Here is a 16,927-nt window from a genome sequence, read left to right as displayed (position 1 = left end):
CCAGAGATAACAAAGAATTATTTGAAAGAAAGAAAGAATGAATAGAGGAATATTTTTCTGAACTTGAGATAAGAGAACCTTTTAAAGCATAAAAACAAACTAATCACAAGGCATAAAGAAGCAACGGCTATATAAGCATTTTAAACGTATATACGTCTGTCCTTTGTCCAATTAAAAACAAAACTATCGAGTAAAAGGCAAATGAAAATCTGGAATCATATTTTTTAAATAATACGTAAAAGGTGAACACTGCAGTAGAAAAAGGAGTGAGCAAAAGAAGTGACAAGACAATTTACAAAAGAAATACAGATGGAAATATGAAAACTGTTCAGTGTTCTTAGTAACCAAAGAAATACACATCCAAACAACGTACCACTTTTATTTATCAACTTGATAACGAGTTTTACAGATTAACTTCTGAAAGACGACTTTAATTCCTTCCTAAATGCAAGCGACATCATCCATGTGGCAGTCACCGCCATCTGTTGGTGGCAAGCAGGGGTGACCCACCTTTGCGCTGAGGCATGGCTTTGTTTCTCTCCACCTTATAAATCAAAAGTTTGGAAGTGGAGGAATGTTGGTACCTGTGGGGTTTGGTGTGTGGGGAAACGGCTTTCTCATTTTACGCTGTGAAGGGGTAGAGTTGTCCAATCTAGGGAGGGCATTTAGCAATAGGTATACAAATCATTTAAATACATATATACTTTTATATATACATACACCTGTATATATGTGTATATGCACACACTTTGATTTAATGGCTTAATGTTAGTTTGTATGAAATTATAATAAATGATCTCAAAGGGGGAAAATTAATCTGAAAGCAAGTCCACTGAAGCACTGGATAGAATAGCAAAAAATGAAAAGAATCTCTCAATTGCAGATCTGTTCAATAAATACATCTAATTTGATGCACTGACGTTTTAAAATGGCGATGTCTCTGGGCGCCTGGGTGGCACAGCGGTTAAGCGTCTGCCTTCGGCTCAGGGCGTGATCCCGGCGTTATGGGATCGAGTCCCACATCAGGCTCCTCCGCTATGAGCCTGCTTCTTCCCCTCCCACACCCCTGCCTGGGTTCCCTCTCTCGCTGGCTGTCTCTCTGTTGAATAAATAAATAAAATCTTTAAAAAAAATAAAATAAAATAAAATAAAATAAAATGGCGATGTCTAAAGACATGAAAAATATTCACTATACCGAGCTAAGCTATGGTAGGGGGAGAAAATCACAAAGCCCTAGGGACATTATCAGTCCATTTTCTTATGTAAAAGTCAGGCATTCTACATGCTACAGGCTGGAAGTGGTCAGCTCTGGGAGGCCGAATTAGAAATATTTTCTTTTTTCCTCTGCGTGTGTGCTTTATGTGTTTCATATTTCCTACAATAAATACATATCTACTTTTATAATCTGAAAGGAACATTCTTGAGAAATGGCCAAAGTTGGGGGCAGGGGAGGAGAGCCGTCTACAGACTCGGCAAGTCCTTTTAGTCCATGTGCTGGGTGAAAGTGACAAAACCAAGTCGCTGGTCGCTGCCTCCAGCCGCCCGGAGCCCCCACCGGCTCTGCTCCTCTCGTTTCTCCTCAGCGCGGGGCCGGGCCCCTGGTTCTCCCCAGTTCCCTTTTACAGAAGTCTCCAGCATCTGTGCTCCTTGTCCATCTGCCTTCACTGAACAACGAGCCCTCCCTCCTCTCCTGCTTGCCTTTTATTCCCATTTCAAAGCCGATCTCCTCCACACGGGGTTTCCCTGAGTTTGCCCAACTGTTGTATTCGACTGCACTAGAACAGTCTATGATCCTGTGCAAATTAATCAGCCTCTCTGTGAACCGGTTTTCCTATAAAATGGGAATAATCAGAGTACCTGTGTGGCGGAGTTGTTGTGATGATTGAATGAGTTAGCACATGTGACGGGCTTCAAATAAGGCCTGGGAAATGGGTGCATCACCATAAATGCAGGTTATTCTCATTATTTAGCATTTCCCCACGGATTGTCCCATAGCACCCGGTTCTGCAAAGTATTGATAGGTGAAAATAAATGTGAGGGAAGCATAAACAAAATTTACAGGGTTCTCTCCTGCAAAATTGATAGGATCTGTCCTAACTCTGAATGAGGGAGAGAGTGCGGAGGGTTTTCCAAGCTTCTATTTTAGCAAAATCCCCAGGCCCCTTTCCCTAAAGCATCTTAGGAAGTAGTTCTTTTGGAAAGGCTCATGTTTGTTTGTTTATTGTTTATCATGGGTTTGTCTTTCTCCCTCTATTAACGTCTGCTCAGTTGAGGACAAAGTCCTGGTTGCCTTCATTTTCTAAATTTTGAATCCATTCAGTCGTTCTTTTTAAAGCGCTTTCACAGAAAAACGACGTAATTGTGAGGCGACGGCTCCTTTCGGAACGGTTTGCATTGCCGAGACATGAAAACTTGCTTGCCTGGCTCGTATGAGTCTGACATGGAAAACGAGCAGATGAATGCAAAGAAAGCAGTTCCAGCGTCTAAAATAAGGACTTAATTCATTGTTTTGGAGAGCTGACTAAACAGTGGCTCTGGGAAGGGAGGCTGCTGCTAGCGCGAAGCGTGTGTATTCCATAGGTAATTTACACTGTCTTACTGTATGGTTTTAGGAGTGCAGCTCAAGGAAGGCTCATAAGCAGGCAGAAATACAGCAGCCCGTGCGCGTCAGCAAGAGTACCCCCAAAACCCATGCGAGTGCAGACACAAGAGCTGATTTAGGCAAGTGATCTTGGCTGTCTGCCCTGTTTGGATTCTGGGCATATTGTGATCAGTGATATGGAATCTTCTACCAATTTGCAGTAATTCGAGTAGGATACATGCAGGTGGTCTGGGCTTGTATGCTGGGAGGCTCACCCAGTCCTCAGTTTCCAGTTCACAGTCTTGTTCCACCCACAGGTAGGCTTTCCAGTCTGCTGACCCTCGCTCCCCCACACAATTGTGTTTACACCCCGGTTAGGAGTTTTATCTAAATTACGGGATGCTTGGGACTGCCTGCCGTGGCAGATGATGGATGTAGATTAGCTGATCTAAACAATTAGTTAAGGAACGATCTGATCCCTGGTGATAATTAGGATGTTGAAGGCATCTTGCTGACAGCTGTGGTGACAGCGACGGACAGGAAAACTACCTCTCCCTGAAATCAAGATCTTGGGTCTTTCTGATTTACTGGCAGGTTTGGGGGTTTGGGGTTTGGGGCGTTGTTGTCGTTGTTTCTTTCTGTATGGGATTTTTAAGGACTTTAAAAATGCCTGAAGGGTTTGCTACATGGTGAAAATGCTGAGACGGCAACCGGTAATTCTAGCTGAGTCATTTCTCAGGCCCAGCTCTTCAGAGGATTACACTGACAGGAGAAAACAGAAAACTGACGCCTTAAACTTTCCCTGAAATAAGCCCATTTTAATATGTAAGGCAAGGTATTTTCAGAGACAGCACATGCGGGGGTGCCCCCGTCTTTTCGCTCCCCTGAGTATGAAAGCGTTTGGCACCTTACGGAGCGAGACACGTTTAACCTTCCCTAAGTACATTATAGAACAACGGAGTGTAGAGAAAATACTTTATTTAAGGAATCTAGAAATGCTAGGATGCCAACAGAGTCCTACTGTTCTGCTACCATGCTCAAAAAGGGAACATTTTAATTATAAATGCTCTGAAGAAGGAATTAATGTTTTCAATTTATAAACACTTCCGTGTGTTTACATAAGGATCTTTTCCCAACTCTTCCATCAACTGAATAAGTCTGTGGATGTGCTCCAAGCTGGCTCCTTCCCTACAGAAAAGAACACATTTCTCCAGAAAGGATTTTAAGGAATGTGTTCAAATCCTAAATCCCTTCTTCCCCATGAGAAAAAATGGGGAGGGAACGGGGACATGGATTTCTATTTCAACTCTTCTTTCTTAGATCTTTGAATTACAGGATATTAAAAATAACCCTAGAAGACACTGCAATGAATTTTTGGAGCAGCTGGAAAAGAAACCATAAAACAAGTGATTACAATCAGCAAAGTGTGATAACAGCTGAACGCATTAGACCCACCCTTAAAAAGCCAGACCCCACCTCCTTCCCCTCTTGGGCCTTTTGGATGGAGAAGGGGATGTCACAGAATACAATCCAAACACGTTCTCTGTCCATATTGGGTTAAGAAAATATAGTGCCGGTCATTGTCCCCAAATGACAGACATCCACAGATGGACAGCAGGGGGATTGGACTTCCATGGGGCTGCTCATTCCACCAGGCAAATTCTGTTAGGAAAACACCCACCTGCATCAGGCTCTAGCCTGGGTACTGTAAAAACACAGATTCATCATTGTGGTCACTGCCCTCTGGAAGCTTAGATAATTTCTTTTTGCACGTCTTCCTTTGGCTGTGATAGTAAAGGGAACGCCCTGAGAGTATGTAACTTTTCTTGCCTTCATCCTTGCATTTCTAGATTCCTTAATCCAGAAGGGTCCTGTTCCCTTTAATGTAGAGCCCTTAAAAGTTGTCCTTTCGGAGAATTGCTTTTTTTTTTTTTTTGACATGTGAATATAATATTTCAACTTCCAAACCGTTATCTGAATGCAATGAAAAGTTCTTTAAGTAACCGTGGGGGAAGAAAAGGTAAAGATGAAATTTCGTTCAGTGGAACTGTGGTAGGTTTTGAAATATCTGCTTGAGTCCTATTAGTTTTAAGCCTAAGTGTAAAAATGTAGTTGCAACAGTATGGTAATTCTCTTTAACTGTCTCATTGGCGAAGTTTTTTAAAAAAGGACAAGTTTTTCTTCACTAGGAAATTGTGGCTATGAAGTGTGTAAACAGAAAGTCAAAGAGAAAGAGACTATGCTTGAATACCTCTGAAAAAGTTCATGCCCAAATATAGAAAGAAAATTTCAAAGCAGACACCATATGTGTAACTGTATATTCAATCACAACCCTTCGTATCTTCAGGTTTCCACCCGTTGTTTTGAGATCATAGACAAATGTCCTCTGTATTTAGCAACCTCTACACGGGGAATTCATTTTCGATGCACACAAAATTAAATAGGCAATCCTCTCAAAAGAAGAGCGCTCTCTTAGGTCAGGGCCATCAAAGTTTTTTCCAGCATAGCTCTTGTCTCCTTTTCAAATCCAAATACTTCTGTAGAAAATAACATAAGCCATCAACATTTGAATATTAAATGAAATTTAATATTTCAAATCTGTTGAGAATGTAAGCCTGTCATTACTTGTGATATTAACAAACAGTTTCAGAGGTAGCTTTTATATTTCTAGAAATGTGGCATCTTAAAATGGATCCAAGTAGATCTGGCGTCAGTGCACCCTTCTTGGAGCCTTTAACATCCAGACCAAAAAAACCTGTCGTGTCTGTATTCGATTAATTTTACATCGTATAAGCTGATATTGAACTGATTCTGCAAAGAATGGTTTCTTTTTTTAAAAAATGTTTTTAATGGTAAGATCAGATATATTATTTTTATACTCAAGGAAAACGTTCTTTAAAAATATAAAGGCAGTTGCTTGACAAGAATTTATATATATATAAATTTTATTTATAATTATTAAGCTGTTATTTATAAAAATAGAAAATAGCCTGCTCGATGATTAATAAGCAAATTGTTGAAGCAATTATGATGCAGATACCAACAATCAGATTTTCTAAGAGCATTTAATAATTTGGGAAAATGCCCACAATACAATATTAAGTTAAACGAGTAAGATGAAAAATGGTTGATATGGCATGATCCCAGCTGTGCATATGAAAGAATATTTTCTTCTTGGTGATGGAAGGTGCTGATGGTTGAGCAGACCACTGTCTTTAAGACGGCTTCATTTTAAAATGAATCATACGTATTTTTGTAGCTGTGAACCTTATCCTCTGTGCTTCTTTCCCTTTGAAAATGGAGTGCTTTCTTTTTTCCCTTTGCACAGAGCAATATATCTGCCCAGTTAAACAATAAAAATGATTGAGATTATTAGGGGAACAGAGTTTAATTTGTAGTTTATTCCAAGACTTTGCATATTTCATTAATAATTCTCATGGGTGGAGTCCAAGGTGCTTCTTTGAAGTATTCATTATTTAAAATGCAGTCACCTTCTTTTATCATGAAAATATATACTCACACTATCTCTGATTTCAGTAGTAACTTCGATTCTCTCTGAGTCATTGGATTTTAAAACTGTATTGTATGGCATAATTTACTAAAAAGTTAAGAGTGGATCCCTGGGCATTTAGATGTGAAGGTGGCTTTATTTTTGATCTACTAAAATATTTTCAGGAAAAACATGTAATTCAAAGTTTGAGATTATAGCGCTACTCTTCCTTTTATCCAAAACCTTCATTTCCATCACCTGTATAAACATAGTTGGGATAGCTAAGTATACAGATGTCCAACTGATTTCTAATCACGTTGTGATTTTCATCAGTTCTGGACGGCCAGTGGGTTCTTACTGGAAATATTTTACATGTACAGTGAGAAGAGCAGCGAGGTTTGTTCTCTGCCGCCTGCAACGGTGCAGGGAGGCGGGGGCGGCGAATCCGGGCCTTAGAGCGCCACCCCATGGTAAGGTGGGCGAAGGGCACCGCCGGGGTGTCCTGTTCTTCCGCTTGGGGCTCCGGGCTCGGTCCCGGGGCACTTACCAGGAACGTCTGCTCACCCGGTTTATTCAAAACGTTAACGATTCTAAATAGCTTATTTTTTCTGCCCCGGTGGCTGAGCAGCGGCTGAATTTAGGATTTTGAATACTTTTAGGATCGTTGCGTATTTTGTCCTTTAAAGAACAGCCTTTTCCCCCCCTTCCCGATCTGGGTGAATAAATACTGCCACAACAAAGAGAGCCTCGTGAGCCCGAGTTACCAAATTCACTCTTACAGAAACTCTGGTTTAATTATCAGTCTCAATACCTTCATCAGTACTCATAATGCTTCTGTATTGTTACTTTGCCAAGGAACCATCAAGTTTGCTAAAATTGCCAAAACCAATGCACAAGAATACAAGCAATAACCCTTCTGGGAATCTGGAAACAGAATTCGACTATGTGAGTCTTTAGATTTATGGATAAGAAAATTAGGAACAAAAGCAAGCTCTTGTGAAAGGACAGATTCTTGAATGAATTAAAAACATTTTTTTTTTACAGCTGCACATCCCCTCCATCTTCGCCCCAGTCATCTCTGTTATATAAAGTAAAAAGGAACATTACCTTTCCTGTGTTCATTCCAAAATTACTTTTTTTAGAGTAAAAGGGAAGAATATAACTGAAATTCTACTTTACACTTTTGTATCCACATTAGCAAGAGAAAAAATGTTTTAATGAACCTAACTCGAAGGCTATTTGTGTTAACTATTTTAAATTTTTTTACTGTCGTTGCATTTTTCAAGATTAATAAGTCCTCAAGACTCCCACACACAATGGAAAAAATCCATTTACAAATGTAACAAGCCCTGGCGGTGACATTTCTTCAGGCGATTCCCAAGGAACAGAATTGGGACAAAGGGGCCAGATTCAGGAGTCGAATCCGGCATTTCTGGATCCACATACACCCCTTTTTCCAAAAAAATCTTCCAGTTAATTCACAAATGGCTTTTGCAGGCATAATTGGGGTGAAAACCCTCAACGATTGTGGGAAGGGGGATAGAAACCCTGTAAAGAAAAGAAAATGTTAAATAATGGGAAACTTCCCAGGAAAAGAAGGTGGAAAACTGGACAGGAAGACTAGTTTAATGGCATTTTTCTGCTTGTGCCCCAACCCTCTCTTCCAGTGACTTCTTTTGTGTCAACAGAACTGCTACTTTACTTATCTCTCAGGATTTCTCTTTTTCAGAAAGGGTGAGGATAATGGAGTACTCTTAATGAGCTGAGCCATTGTCTGCCCTGCTCTGTCCTGATCCCTAAAGAGAACTTCCCTTGGGTTTTTAAAGATGGAGTAAGAAAAATTTTCAACTTAAAGATGTTGCGTGTTGATGGAACTGTTGTTTAATAATTGACATATAAGTGTACAAATCAAGCATACTGCTGGGATAAAAGATCATATGAAATAAATGGGAAAAATAGTCTTTTTTTATACTTCACAGTCCAGGTTAATCCTATCATTTTTTTTTAATTTCGGAAGATAACATACATAGAAAAGAATATGTAAGACATTTGTCGTGTGAGGAATAACAAACACATATGTAACCATCTATCAATTAAGAAATAGAATGCTGCTCTACTTTAGAGGCCCTCTGCTGACGATTCTTGTTAAATTAACTCTCTTCCCACAGAGATAACTTTTACCCTGACTTCTGTGATCGTCTCTTGTTTTTTTAAAATATAATTTTGCTATTTATATAAGTATAAAATGAATGATTTTGCATGTTTTTTCAATCTCCCCTAGGGTGGAAATTTTAGAGAGTCCCCTATACTCTGAGCTCTTTCTCCTGGCCAAAGGATTCCAGTTTCCCAGGATTCGTGTCCTCATTCCCAAGAGACTTTAGTCTCCTCAATTCCAGTTTACTTTCTGAGATTCTTGGGCTGCAGATGACAGGGTGCACGTAGATAGCTAACAACCAGTGCATTCTGTGGGTGCTTCCAAATTGCCAGTCCTGGGCACAGGCTAATACATAGGAACAGTGGGTGAACAGTTAGGCTGTCTGATTTCAAGACATCAGACCCATCATTCTGTTATCTCAAAATATGTCTCAAAATCCAGTTAATGCCTAAATGCTGCATCGTAGGGCTTTATTGCTTTGACTTAAGGCTGTGTTTTGAAAGCAGATAACCCTGGGATAGGCACCCTGCTCTGCTTTATCAACTATTCATTCTTTTTTAAAAATTTATTTTATTTTTATTTTTTAAAGATTTGTATTCATTTATTTGAGACAGAGAGAGAGTGCGCAAGCGGGTAGCAGGGGCAGAGGGAGAGGCAGACTCCCCCTGAGCGGGGAGCCCGATGCAGGACTCGATCCCAGGACCCCAGGATCATGACCTGAGCTGAAGGAAGGCGCTTAACTGACCAAGCCACCCAGGCGCCCTATTTTTTTTTATTTTTAAGTAGGCTCCCCTCCCCACCCAGTGTGGAGCCCAACATGGGGCCAGGGCTCATGGCCTTGAGATCAAGACCTGACTGAGATCAAGAGTGGGACGCTTAACCAACTGAGCCACCCAGGCGCCCCACAGACATTGTTTATAGTAAAAGAAGGGCTTGGGCCAGTTTCTGGGATTGATGTTTCTAGAGAGGGCAAGATGAGGGTCAGGACAGAAGGGATCACTAATGGGACTTCTTGAAAACCTGCGTTTGAGGACTGAAGGGGCAAGTCAGGTAGAAAAGAGCAGTGCATTGGGTATAATTGGGTCAGCAGGGGCCCATTGTGTTTAAGATTTGGATGTTGGTGGTAGCTTCCTCAGTCAGGTGGCACTATACCAAGTTTCCTTCCCGAGTTTCTTCTGGAGTTTTGCTGTGAAAGAAAATCTGTAAACCGTTGAGAAGGTTAGCATGTGAAACAATGTTGAAAGAAAAAACTGAAAGAAGAGTTTACTAATACTTTGGACAGCCAAACCCAGCAAACATCACCTACACTGATTAACACCTCAAGAGTTCTTGCAAAAAACAAAACAAAACAAAATGAAAAAACAAAAAAAAAAACAAAAAACAACAGCAGTATGGTATCTTTATTAACAAGATGTGCTTAGGAAATTTAGAAAAGGATTCTTCCAGCAATACAGTGTCCCCAACAGCACCCAAAGCCATGGCTTCATTTAGATTTGGAGACAAAGGTTATGTCTAGCTTTAGCTTTTTTACAAAGAGTGCTCTTGAATCAACAAAGTCATGAGGTTGGAACTTGGTTTTCTTATAAGTTTCCATCAAGTTCTGCTTTAAACCCTTCTATTAAACTCAACTCCTACAGACGAGGTTTGGCATAAAGCACAGGCAAAAATGACATGTAGGAGTCAGGTACCATGACTTGCATGGGTGAGCTGATGAAACAATAAATTCCTCTCTGTTTCTGTATCCCAGAATACTAGACTTGTTGAACAGATAGAACCCAAAGATTCTGTTTTGATCTAGAAAACCCAAGGTCTCTATGACCAGCCTCTAACTGCATCCTTGTCCGGCCGTTCCTAACTTGGTACTTTGGAATTACCTGGGGAGCCTTATAAGCTACAGATGCCTGGGTGGCTCAGTCGATTGAGCGTCTGACTCTTGACTTCAGCTTAGGTCCTGATCGCAGGGTCTTGGGATGAGGCCCAGGTCAAGCTCTGCGCTCAGCGGGGAGTCTGTCTGTCCCTCTCCCTACCTACCCCCCACCTCCCTTGTACGTTCTGCGCTCTCTCTTTCTGGAAAATAAAAAAATAAAATCTTAAAGAAAAAAAGAAAAAACTACAGATGCTTGTGTTCCACCCCCACCAAAAATGCCCCAAGTGATTCTAATGTGCAGTTAGAACTAGGAACCACTAAGCTAATCACTCTAGAATTGACCACATTTTATAGTCCAAATGAAGGATGATAGTGATAGGGGGTATCCTACAGCACCCAGGCCCTATATGCAATGGATCAAATAGTGACCATCCAAAAAGATACAGCTGCATCTTAATCCTCAGAACCTGTGATTGTGACCTTATTTTGAAAAGGGTCTCTGCAGATGTAATTAGACTAAGGGTCTCAAGATGAGATCATCTGTGTGGGCCCTATATTCAATGACAAATGTCCTTGTAAGTGAAAAACAGAGGTAGATTTGAGATGGAGACCGTGGAGAAAGCCACCTGAACAAAGAGGTAGAGATGAGAGTTATGTAACAAGCCAAGGAACATTTGGGGCCACCAGAAGCTGGACGAGGCAAAGGATTATCCCCTAGAGTCTTTGGAAGGAGCCCTGATGATACTTTAATTTCAGGCTTCTGGCATCCAGAACTGTGAGAGAATAGCTGTTTTAGGTCATCCAGATGGAGATAACATGTTATGGCAGCCCTGGGAAATTAATACCCCATTCAAGTGCTTTATTCGCATTAGCTGATTTACTCATGGAAATCCCTACAAGTGAGCTATCGTTACCCCCATTTTAGGATGAGGAAACTAAGGCCAAGAAAGACTGAACAGCTTGCCCAGGTACAGAGCTAGCAGTGGTCCAACTAGCGTGTAAACTGGACCAGAGTCATGAGAATCAAACTCAGAACATGGGACCTCCATTAAATTGATGGCAACTTGGACTTGGATAGATCAAGTATGTCCTGGTTCCAGCCCCACATTTTAACGGGGTCAATATGCTCCATCTTTAAACGTTTTTAGACACAGTTGTGTAAATGATTCTTTTCTGTTCATACACATTAAAATTTGCAGTTGGAATTAGGTACCTGGGAAGAAGGATGTTAAAATTAATTTATACTGTTGCTTGCTGTGGAGGTTTTCCAGGCCCTGGGGTGCCGGCATGTCTCCGCCGCGGTTTGCGGTCTTCGAAATCACTGCGTCTAAGCTAGGTGTCTTAAGCTTGAATTGCATTTCCAGTGCAGTTACTAGATCTGGAATCTCGTGAAGACTCCTCAACTCTTCCGTATCTCAGTGGGCTCCTCTGTACAGCTGCATGGAGACTCTGCCTACCTCTCAAGGTTTCCTGGTGAACACGCTTTGCAGATGATAAAGCTCTCTACGGATTTATGTTGTGCCTGGGTCTGCCGTGGGTACTCCTGAAAGCCGTAGAATCTCCATGATTTAAGTAACTATGGAGGTTGGAGAAATCGAATGTCTTTTTTTAAAATTAAGAACTGCATGTCGAAATGGTAAAGAACACGCTGCAATCTGCAAAATCATTGAGTCTTTATAAGACTTCAGTCCCTAGAGAGTCTCATACAATTGCCTTAATACAATTCACAATAAAAATAAACGTGTTTGAAAAGGAATTGTTATGATTCTGGTGGTTTGTGTAAGGAATTTATTTTTATTCATTTTTTTCTTCTAGCCCAAATCATTCTTCATTCTCATCTATTTTGAATTTAAAACCAATAGATATGTTGAATCCTTAGATAAATTAAATGGAATGTTTTTCCTTATGTACCAAGAACAGTAGGATTTTATATACACACACAAAGATTTTTAAAATAATCTTCGAATTAGAGGACGGCGGTAAAAGAGCAGATATTCTTTAATGAATAGTACCTATCGTAATTGTAAATAGCAACACAGACAACATATGGTTTCACAGAAAACTAAATATTTGATTACAATTTTGACAAAATTTTCCCAGAATTTGGTTGACAAGAGATGGTATAGTACATAATTTTATTTATGAAGTTACTCATCTAAAATGGGATTTGCGTGATATACTATTGCTTTAAACTAGATAGTTTTAAGTGGAGATAATGTCTACATATCTAAATAACAGAGATCCAATGTCCTATTAGAATCATGTAATATGTTACTAAATGGCATGAGAGAGGAAGGGATGGAAACAAGGTCTATGAACATATAAGTTCGCATTTCTTTATGACAGTTTCGCAGCATCTGTATGACTTAACATTAGAAATCTACATTTTGTCTTTTTAAAGATTAAAAAATAAACATCACATAAAACAATTGTTTTTGTTTCAAATGACATTTTCATTTATGTGTATAATTCATTTCTTTTTCTGATAGAGCCCACATACGATCTGATTAAATTTTGTCATAATAATATTCTAAGAAAAACATTGTCATGTGAAAACAAATGCAACTTTTTTGGCTTAATTTGATGTAGCAAAATAGAAAACTCTAATCACTTTCTCAGGAAACATCGCATTTTTCCCCTATGCAATCACTTTACTTTTACTTGTGCAACATAAGACCCTAATTTTCTCTCTAGAGGAATCCTTCTTTGGGAAATATCCAAATATCTGGCATTCTGAAATCCCTGGAGTCCAGCGTCTTGAAGCTTCTTTACATACAGGGACTTCTTTTTCTTCAGAAAGTTATCACAACACAGTAGAAAATAAAGAATACGCTAAAAAATAAACACTGATCACATTATGGAATAAATATGCTCTGATTTTTTTATATACTTTTAGCCAATGAAAACATGGCTAAACACGATAACGCGGATCGGAACCTCTTCTTTTCTTAGAGAACACTAGGATTGCTCAACAGAATTCTCTCAGGTCCCTCACATGATCCAGGTTTTATTTCTGCCTGCTTCCCATCCAGACAGTTACAAAACTACTCCTTGTTGTGTCATGAAATACACTATTTGGAAGCCTGAAAAGGTTGCGTTATTTAGCAATCGGTGTTTCAGCGAGCTGTGAGATTGCCTGCTTGCCTTTTCAGGGTCTGGGCTTGACGGTGGTGGAAGGACTGCAGTGTGAAAACATTTTATGGTCACATTTAAGCCTCTTTTATGTGGCACCGGCATTAATTTATAAAACCACATTTTACTTAAAATCAGGGGGAAAAAATCGACTTTTTATGAGAAAATAAATTTGCCTTTGGATAACACTCCCTTTCCTGTGATCTGTGTAGGATTTGCTCTCCAGCGTCTTCTCTTTTAGCTGGTTTCAGATTTCAAAGCCCCTGCAGCCGTTCTGAGGAGTCCCTGGGTTCCCCGAGCAGAGCCCGCACACCTCCACCACCTCCAAGGCCTTCTGTGCCGCTGAACACAAGTCCACGTGCCCCCAGGCATCTTTCAACAATAGTATCAGATTTGCTTGTAGTTCTGAAGTCAATGTTTTCATGGTCTGTCACCTTGATTTTATTAAAGGTGTTGGAACTAAAGCATTAACCAAGGTTGAGAAAACTCATATAAAGGTTCTGAAATGTTTGGAATTTATAATCACCCATCTTTTTCAGCCTTATATCAATTGTTTTCACATGGGCCGTATCTACAATTAATCAGAAGTTAAATAAGACACCACAGATGTTTTCAAGTACGTAGCAATTCATTTCTGCGCCTATAAATGCTTAGATTTTAGGCAAGGCAGCTAGATGTGGGATTTCTTTCCATCCTTGGCAGTGGAGCTCTGCGTTACTTGCTCTTGTTAGGATCAAGAGTTGTCAGGGCATATGATTTGAATATAAAAAGTCCTCCCCGTTGATGCCAACCCCAGCCACTTCACAATCTCTTTAAAAGATTCCATTTCCAGAAAGCAGCTGACTAGAAACTGATTTTATTTAATTTGTATTGACTTTCTAGGCTCTTGGAATACAGAACTCTTACTTTAGTCTTACTTTAGTGCTTTGCTATCTTAAATGATATTCATGCAAGTTTTTTTAAAAAGTGCTCCAAAAAAAAATTGAGAGATATATATGGAATTTACCCATAGATGATACCTACGCCAGTGTGTAAACTCAGAAATAAACCTAGCTCTTTTATTTGCATGCTGCCCCTACTCCCACCCCCCACCCCCCGCTTATTTCTTTTTAAAGGAAACATCCCTTGGAAACTGAGCTACTTGGAAGAAATATATACTTTTTAACAACACAGATTCTGAGTCGCTGAGCTAAGTGCAAAATTTAATTAAGTGGCAGGAGCCATCTAGTCCCCACGTGAAGCGCTCCCGGGCTGCTGATAGGCGGTGAAGCAAAACAAGTGTATTGCAGGGCCTCCGTGCAACACAGCTGACGTGTGTGGTCTTGAGCGGACGTTTTCTGTCGTCCTGTTTGGGAACCAATTCAGGATCTGTTTCTGTTGGCACTTTCCTCCTGTTGTGAATATATTAGTACATTTCTCAAAGTCTCTGCAGACCTGAAAAGCTGGTAATTTAAGACCTGTGGCTATGACAGACAGTTCTCCTCCGTCAGTTCAAGCATGGGTGATGGGATTTCTCAGAAAGGAAGAGACAGTGTCTCAAAGCAGAAGAAAGAGTACTGGTGCAGAGTTAGCCAGTGGGTTCTTATCTGCCTTTTAGTTTTTACCATAAATGTTCAAGAATGCTTTATCTTTGGTTTGGAAAGTTATGAGAAAGCCATGCTTCATGCTCTAGTCCTTCAGCTATTTTCTGAGCCCCGGCTTGAAAAATGAGATGAGAAACGTAGAGTTTTCCAGAGGCCATAAAACTTCCCATCATTGTGAAAGTAGTATTTATGTCTACTCTCGCGAACTGGGTTTTGCTCCCTCTCTTCTGCGCTCTTTGGTACAGCCATTTGAAGATTTCATTTCCATCCTATCGTACTGAGTTCACTAATATGCAGTTATGTGGAAAGATTCTCCTTTATGAAGAAAACTCACATTTGTACTTAAGAGATCGGTTTTCCTCAGCAGTAAAGGAAAAGGACAAGAAAAATTATGCAGATATTCAGCTGTTTACAGCTGTTACTTAACATATTTCCAACACATTTAATATAAAAATCAAATTTTATTTTAAATTCCCTAAGGTTTCCTTTCATATCCTACAGTTAATGATCTGATAACCCCCAACATCTTGGGATCAAAAGAATTCCAACTACTCCTCGTGATGTCTGTAGATTTTTTGTAGATCTGTGTATTGGCTGGCTTTGTGCACAATGAACTTTACATATAGTGGCATTATTCCTTGTGTTCTCGGGGTTAATAGCAGTAGCGAGAGATATCAATCAGATGGGCGAATCTTTTATTTTCCAAAATGCCTAAGTAAAAGCAGCACAGAACTTTCAGGTATCAGTCCTGATGGTTTTCTGTATGTTCATTTATGTGAAATTTCACACTCACTGAAATTAACTATCCACCTGATACCGTAAAACAGTACGACCGCGACATGAGCCCTTCACACTGGCCACATCTGCAAATATTTTTTCCTCCAAATTTTAGTTCCATTAATGAAGATGTGATTGTTTCTCTGTGACCTTTTAGCACACTCCAAATCCTAGGAGACGAACTGCTTCTCTTCCTAACCCTACTGCACCACAGATGTTCCCATTCACACTGAGTATCTCTTATCTCACAAGGCTCCTGCCTCACCATTTAAGGGAACGCCGCCCCCTCCCCCAGATTCAGGACTGAAAATGAAGCGTAAATCTTACGGGCTAATAAGCGCGGCAGTTACTTCAATAAAATGTTACTTAAAAGTCAATAGGCTGCACATGTTAAAGACATTAGAGCTGTTAACAGACCGTTGTAAAGTAAGCAGAATCTTTAATAACCTGCGTGCAACGTTGAACCATTCCATTTTCAGCTCAGGGCAGACTTAGCTCTGGCACCGGGGCACGGTGTCCGTGGTCCGAGCCACTCTTGCATTCTCGAAATTAACAGTCCAGGACGGGATTGAGGACTAACATCCCAGGCCCCTGGGAAAGCTTAAAACCCAGACAGTTTTTGCCTTCCCTCTATCTTGAGCGTCCGGACAAACAGCTCACAGCTCAGCATCAGGCCCGGCGCATCTCTAACGCCTGAGTCCCTGAGCTTTTCAGTTCAGTTCACAGCCCTGAAGGAAGTGAGACCCGCGAGTGAGATTCAGCTGTGCTTTTCTGGAGACACTGGCCAAACCCAAGGAGCACCTCTGAAGCACACGTCCAGAGGTCAAACTGCAGGGTCAGAGATGGCCAACGTTGGGAAATCGGTGACAGCAGCAAAAGAGCAATTTCACGCATTTCATGTCACTTTTCTCGAGCAGGAAGACAAGGCACCAATTCTTTTGCCCAAGAGCGTTTCTTTCATTCTGCCCTAAACTGCAGTATTTGTTTTTGAAACAGCTGCGTTGAAAGACACCTAATCCCAGTGACACTGATCAAATAAGACATAAGGGCGTAACATCTTATTACAGGCATCACTACCTGCCTCCCTGATGTTTCTGGGCTCTAGTTCATGTACATTTCTAGATGGAGAAAAAAGCAATGGAGAGAAACAGCCCCCCCCCCCAGTTAGGTAACTTATATTTGATGAACTAAAATTTTGAAAGTCTGAGTTATTAAAAGAATGAAAACTGATTAGAGATTCTATTCATAAATTTAACCTCACTGATAAGCTTTTCCTTATGGGAATTCATCTTGTATCCTGATCACCGTCATTCACAGATGGGATTTTCTAGAGCTTCCGAGT

This window comes from Ursus maritimus, unplaced genomic scaffold (genome assembly GCF_017311325.1).
Source record: "Ursus maritimus isolate PB19 unplaced genomic scaffold, ASM1731132v1 scaffold_29, whole genome shotgun sequence".
Classification (NCBI taxonomy): domain Eukaryota; kingdom Metazoa; phylum Chordata; class Mammalia; order Carnivora; family Ursidae; genus Ursus; species Ursus maritimus.
This window is presented reverse-complemented; position numbering follows the sequence as displayed.